Source organism: Lactuca virosa, chromosome 8 (genome assembly GCF_052849685.1).
Source record: "Lactuca virosa cultivar CGN04683 chromosome 8, Lactuca_virosa_CGN04683_v6, whole genome shotgun sequence".
NCBI lineage: Eukaryota > Viridiplantae > Streptophyta > Magnoliopsida > Asterales > Asteraceae > Lactuca > Lactuca virosa.
In genome coordinates this window covers 166,600,751-166,608,140 of record NC_136433.1, presented here as the reverse complement: position 1 = coordinate 166,608,140, position 7,390 = coordinate 166,600,751, and positions in this window count along the sequence as shown.

Below are 7,390 nucleotides of genomic sequence, written 5' to 3'. Positions count from 1 at the left end.
TGACCAAGATTTGACTAAGTTTAACATAGGGGTATTTTGGGTATTTTGACCAATGGTTTGAGACAGGATCACTGTTTGTTGTGCAAGTGACCTGTAGAGTTGGTATATGGAGCTGTGTTGTATCCATATATCTTTTTAGACTGAGAGGTTGGTTTCCTTCACTGTACTTGTGGGTCGAAGGCACCAATGCCGACCCACTAGATTTGTATCCTGGTATATAGGATGTTGCTAGGCGGTAGTGATCTGTAGATCTGTCTGTTAGTCTGTTGACTGGTTATATGATTATCCGTTTTTTGAATACATGTTATATGTTATATGTCGACATAGTGCGGTTGGGTTGAGACTGTACTGCTTTGTGCGGTAAGTCAACAAACCTGGGGCAATCCAACCGTGAGGTTGTGGGCCAGGGTAGTCCAACTGGGAGGTTGTGGACCCAATATGCAATGCGTGTGGCAATCCAACCGGGAGGTTGTGTGCCAGGGTAATGATGGGTTTTGAACATAACTACAACCCTATGTGTTCATGTAACCTTAATGCTTTGGATCTAGGTTTTCACTAGTTGAACATGCAAACTTGAATACAAAATAGAAACCCTAATATGCATCTATGAAAATCGAAATTAACCTAATATTAGGGTTTTGATTCATACCTCAATTGTTATGTAGTAATAACAATTAATCCTTGTAGATCTTGAACTCTTGAAAGAAAGTGCCTCAACACCTCTAATGGCTTACAAACACTCTTTGAAAGAAGACGAGAAGGATAGAGCGGGAGGCACACCAAAATTTCAGCTCTACTAGGGTTAGGATCAAGTGGCCAAAAATCCAAGGAGGTATGCTCCTTTTATACTTGTGGTTGCTTAGTCCCAAAGCTAGGGTTTGCAGGTGGAAAACCTAATTTCCTGCTAAAGGCCTAAGCAGCCCATGAACTCCCTAATTAGAAGCCTTGGACGAAAACTTATAGGGCCTCCCTATAATTTTCGTCCATTCCTATCTAAGGAGTCCAAGAGCCCTATTTCACAACTATCAATGATTTGCAAAATAGCCCCTATACTTTTAGTTAATTCATTTAATCCCAAAATTAATTCCAGATTAATTTATGATTAAATATTATTAAACAACATGATTTCTAATTAATATATTATTTTCATAACATATTAATAAATCATATGTATCAATTTATTATTCCAAATAATAAATTCAACTTCTCTCCAAAAGTCATCCTGTCAAGTTGCAAGAGTGAAGACAACCCAAAAGGACTGTACTACAATCAATTCAAATATATACCAATTATAGTTATGGGCTTAGAAACATAATCCAACAGTTTCCCACTTGGATAAGTTTAATAACTATAATTGCAAGTACAGCTTCAAAAATTGACCATCACATTGTAGCTCTCAAAAGCCGTTGTCGAACTCTGACCTAGTCAGTTACGTGTCCTAAGATAAGGGATCATATAATCCTACGTTCTGCAAGATATCATGTGGACAAATGACATGGAACAAAATCATTCTCACTGTCCAATAGTTTGTTTCCCGACTTCTGATTTGTAATGACAGAGAACTTAATTGAACACATCAATTGAGTCCTGACCGGGCTCGTCACATAAGTCAATACAAAATCATTGAGGGGCCCAAGATATCGCTTTCCTCTTAGGGTAAAAGGAACAGATAAACTTTGACTTATATTCTTGTACTATTCACTCATCAAATCGTACACAATAGTAAGTTTTATAACATCAAGTTACTGATGCGTTTACGCATTATCAATGCACAACCAACTCGTAAACAAGAACTCATATATCTCCGTTGAAAGATCATATGAGATTATTGTCTCATAATTACTCGTGATAAATTCCATGAAGTAATTCAAAGAGCGTGTGTTAATCCAATACTCAAATCTCCATTTCAGAAGTACACATGAATGTTGCAGCAAACCATTGCTATGTCTAAGCACTTATACAATCTACAATCCAATTCATGACAGTCTTAATTCATTACTTACTTCCAAAGTATGATCGACTGTGGATAATTTGAACAATCCAATTATCCGGGAAGTAAAACATGCAAAGTTGAAACATGAGATAAACAATTGACAAAAGATAGTAAATAATACTCATAAATAAATCTCAATTTATTCAATCATCAAATGTCAATTACATTAATTTGTCACAAGTTTCTAAATATCTATCTAATCACTAAAACTAATATCATCCTTCAGACCAATGCTCCTCGCATGCTGAACGTGCTTAATCCTACTTAAACCCTTTGTGAAGGGATTGGCAAAATTCTCTTCTGATGATACCCTCTTAACGACGAGGTGTCTTTCTTCTACTCGATGTATGATAAAATGGTATTTTCTGTCAATATGTATAGATCTTCCGTGATCTCTTGGTTCCTTGGTCAAGGCAACCACTCCTTCATTAGCGCAGAAAATCTCCATCGGCTCCTGAATGGCTGCCACAACTCCAAGGTCTCCAATGAAGTTCTTCAACCATATAGCCTCCTTTGACACTTCACTCGCAGCTATATATTCCGACTCACACGTTGAATCAGCTACAGTCTTTTGCTTGGAACTTTTCCAAGTCACTGCTCCTCCATTAAGGGTAAACACCCAACCCGAATGAGAACAGAAGGTGTCTCTGTCTGTTTGAAATCAGGCATCGTTATACCCAGTAACTCTTAAGCCATCACTGCCACCAAGCACAAGGACCCAGTCCTTCATCCTTCGCAGATACTTAAGAAATGAGCTTTACCCTGATTTCCTTGATATCGACTAACCATGCTTAAAGCAAAAGCCACGTTAGGGCGAGTACATGTCATAGCGTACATGATCGAGCCAACGACGAAAACATACGGAACTCGAATCATTTCTGCTATCTATGCATCGGTATTCGGACTCTGAATCTTACTCAACTTGGTATTACTCTGGATAGGTAACTCTCCCTTCTTTGAATTTTCGATGCTAAAACGTTTTAGCACCTTATCCAAATATGTATTTTGACTAAGTCCAATTACTCTTCAACTCCTATTTCTCAAAATCCTTATTCCCAGAATATAGGCAGCCTCTCCTAGATCCTTCATAGCGAAACACTTTCCAAGCCAGGACTTAACCTCCTGTAGAGTTGGAACGTCATTTCCTATAAGTAGTATGTCATCAACATACAATACTAGAAAACTGACTATACTTCCACTAGCTTTGACATATACACATGACTCATCTTCACTCTTAGAGAAGCAAAGATTTCATCTGCGAGAAGCTTGTTTCAATCCATATATTGATTTCTCGAGCTTACACACTCTATTGGGGTACTTTGCATCCACAAAACCATTTGGCTGGCTCATGTAAACATCCCCAACCAACTTTCCATTAAGGAAATCGGTTTTGACATCCATCTGCCAGATTTCATAATCACGAGACGCAACTATGGCTAGCATAACCCTAATAGATTTAATCTTAGCCACTGGTGAGAAGGTCTCATCATAGTCAACCCTTGGGGTTTGAGTAAAGCCCTTCGCAACCAGTCGTGCCTTAAACGTGTGTACCTTTCCATCCATGTCAGTATTATTCTTAAAGATCCATTTGCACCTGACTATCTTACGACCTGGTACATTGTCAACCAAATTCCAAACTTGGTTGTCATACATGGACTGGATCTCGCTGTCCATTGCCTCTTCCATTTAGAACTCAGGGCCCGCCATGGCTTCCTTGTAGTTAGAAGGTGTGACAACTGTGAATTCAGGTCATTCTCGGACTCATGCATCTTTATAATAACCATTCATGCACATCATGCCATGGCCTAGTAGTATAAATTAGGTTAAAATCTTGCATAAACTAGGATCCATCTAAGACCTAGGACTAATATACTTGACACTTACGATTCTAGTAAGTTGCTTAACTACAATAGGAAATGCCAATGCTATAATTTGAATGAAACTTTCAAGTTTTGTTATAATTGAAAAAGGGTATAAAACCCTAAAAATAAATTAAAATATTCTAATTATACTTCATTATGATGATGAACATCAAACAATATTCCAAAAACCCTAAAGAGCCCAAAATCCAAATTTATAAATCTTAAAGCTTAAAAACTTTATAAAATTTGGCTATAAACTTCCAAATATCAAATTTTATTAATCAAATTATGGATTATACCAATGAAATAGAAATATAAATTATCATGCATTAATCATAATTAATTAGTTAAAAACAAGATTTTTAAATAAATCAAATTGCTTAAAAAATCACTTTTATAAAAATTAGGGTTTTTATAAAAATTAAGGAGGGATTTTTATAAAATTTGAATTGAGGAGAGAGAAGGCCCTAATCCACTCAAAAATCTGGCCATTCTCCCCTCCCCATGCCCTCTCTCTTCCCAAAACTCAATCATTAAGCTTAAACCTTTACACTACCTCTTCTCTCTTCACTCTCTCACACTCCACCCTCCTAACACACACAAACTCTCTTCCTCTCTCTCTAACTCACGAAATTCTCCCCATTCCTCTGCCAAATTTCGAGATTTAGAAGACCTTGAAGCATTCTTACTTCCCTCAAGATCAAAACCAAGGTAAACAACAACATCTTCTTCCATAGTTTCATGCTTCTACTTCCTTTTCTTCTTAGTTTTCTCTTCTTTTCGAATTCTATGCCTTTCCATGGCTAGAAATCTTTATTTTTCCCTTGTGGTTTGTAGATTCTCACCATAACACAATGCATATGTTTGAAATGGTGAAAATCCGGGATCAAACCCATGCAAGGAGTGAAAATGATGCACATATGTTCATGTGACTTCAAAAACAAGTATTACATCTTCTTCTCCATTTCTTTTGTGTTCTTGCATGATCAAAAGCATTTAAACCATTTCTAGTACATCTTGGATGCTCATTCACTCCATGCATGTGCTAGAAATCGGATCTTATCAAAGGCATGCATGATGTTCTTGTCAAAATGTCCTAAGGATGCACTCAAAGCAAACACGCAATCTGCCAGATTACTTTGTTCAACTTTGAACGACCATAACTCGGTCATTTCTTAACCAAATCATGATATTCTTTTTGTATTGGATAATTTCATGAGTTAACTTTCAAACCCAACTGGTCTCACTGTAAAATATTAAATATCCGATTTTTGGCAATTTTTACAAAATGGTTGCGCAAACAGCTCTTTTTCTATGATCACCATTTTTGCCTAGCATTATCAATGGCCTTAAACCCAACCATAAATCTGGGGAAAAATACTTTAGAAACTTAACATATGCAGTGAATGATGGTTGAAATTTCGTGGCTTAAAACCCCACTGAATGGGCTACATAAATTCATGAACTTCAGCCACATTTATATCTCATGCACCATTGCATGCAACATTTCTTAATTTGTTTGGGTTTAATACCCCTATTTTCCTTCTGAATAAATTTCGAACATTTTTCCTTTTGAAAGCCCTCACATGCATGTGATAACTGTAAAATACCAAAAGCTTTTATTATTTCTTTGATTTATTAAAATTATTGCTAGAAACCAAAGGCATAAATGACATAAAATACTTCCAGAGGTCAATAAATCCGGAACAAATTCATGAATGACCCTTATGATGGATAATGACCCCTCACTGAATTTCATTAATTTTTGTTGCTGTTTGGTATGATTTCCGATTTTCTTTTTGTTAGGATATAATAAATCACAAAACCACTTTAGAAAGTGTGAAAATTTTATCTAACAATTTTCTCATACCTCACCTGTGATGGATGACTCAGAAAAATAATTTCAACATTTTTCATCATGCGTTGCTATTTTTCCCAATTTTTGGTAATTATAATGGTTTAAAAATAGGAAAAATAGTTCTGATTATCCAAAATTCATGAAAATTTACCAGAACATCATGTTGTACAGTAGGAGGTTACATAAAAATTTTAAGGATTTTTCTCCACTGTAAACTATTTTTCTCTTAATTTCTAAAGTTAATTACACTTAAATTCACATAAATACCCAAAACCGGATTATACAATATAAAAACCACTTTTGGCATTTTTCTCAGGTTATTTATACTGTAAATGATGTTACAAAAATTCTTGGTAATTTATTTTAACTGTTTAATATTATTTCTTCAATTAATGATTATTTAAAGGAATAAAACAAGGAAAAATAGAAATACCCACTGAAAAATATCTTTTATATTTTTCCCAGCCTATTTATGTACAATAACAGTTAATTAAAAAGTTTGGGTAATTTTGGAAACTGTTTTCTATTTATTTCAATTTTTATTGGAATAAATGCTCAAAAATAATAAAATATAATTAAACAGCTTGGAAATCCATTTTTATAATTTTCCCAGCTTAGTATTGTGTAATAAGCAGTTAAATAAAAAGTTTGAGAATTTTTATCCTTTGAATGCTATTTTCGTGAATTTATGTTGTAATAAGGACTTAAAAATTTGGAAAATTTATATTTCAATGTTGTAATTAAACGCACGATTTGTAGAATTTCATTATTTCAGAAAAAGTGTAACCAATTAATATAAAATCAAATACTAAAACATAAATTGGCATTTCACTATATGTAGAATTTAGTATATTAGCATTAGATGTCGACATGGAAACTCACTAGTGTGTGTTTGATGTCGTAGGATCCCGGTAGTAAGACGTTGGTGCATTCCGAAGTACCCCTTGTACCTACTCGAAACGTTGTGAGTATTCACGCACTCCCCTATTTTCAGTTTTTATGTTTTGGGATGGAAAAGCATGTCCCGAAAAACTATTATTTGAATGTTGTATTTAAATTGATTTGTATCAAACATGATTGCTATTTTATTGCTATGTCTCTCTATGTATGTCTATGCATCACGGAACATGAGAACTTATCGTACTAAGGCCCTTCCCTTATCTCTAACCATTAACTCTTTGAGCCAATGGTCATTATGGATAGCGCTATTAGGAATTGACAACTCCTCACTCGCCCTATTGCTGGAGTGCATGATACCATATTCATCTATGGAACGATAAGCATAGATCTTGATAGGGCTTCAGTCATAGGTTTGGTTGAGACTCATTGTTTGCTCATACACATACAAACTCGTTACACATTATATCAATAAACTTGCTATCTATTATGGCAATAAACTCGTTTATCAATTTTAGCAATCAACTTTGTTTCTCATTATAGCAATGAACTTTGTTCTCATTAAAGCAATGTACTTGTATTTATGAAAAGTCTTATACCAAATCTTGATTTTATAAACCTGTGAACTCACCAACTATTTTCATAGTTGACGCTCGTTTTACATGCTTTTTCAGGAAATAATTAGTAAGTGGATATAGAGATTCATCATCATAGAGCATGCTGCATCGTGTGGAAGTTATTTTATGAAGTTATATTTTGAACAATGTCATTTTGGAAAAC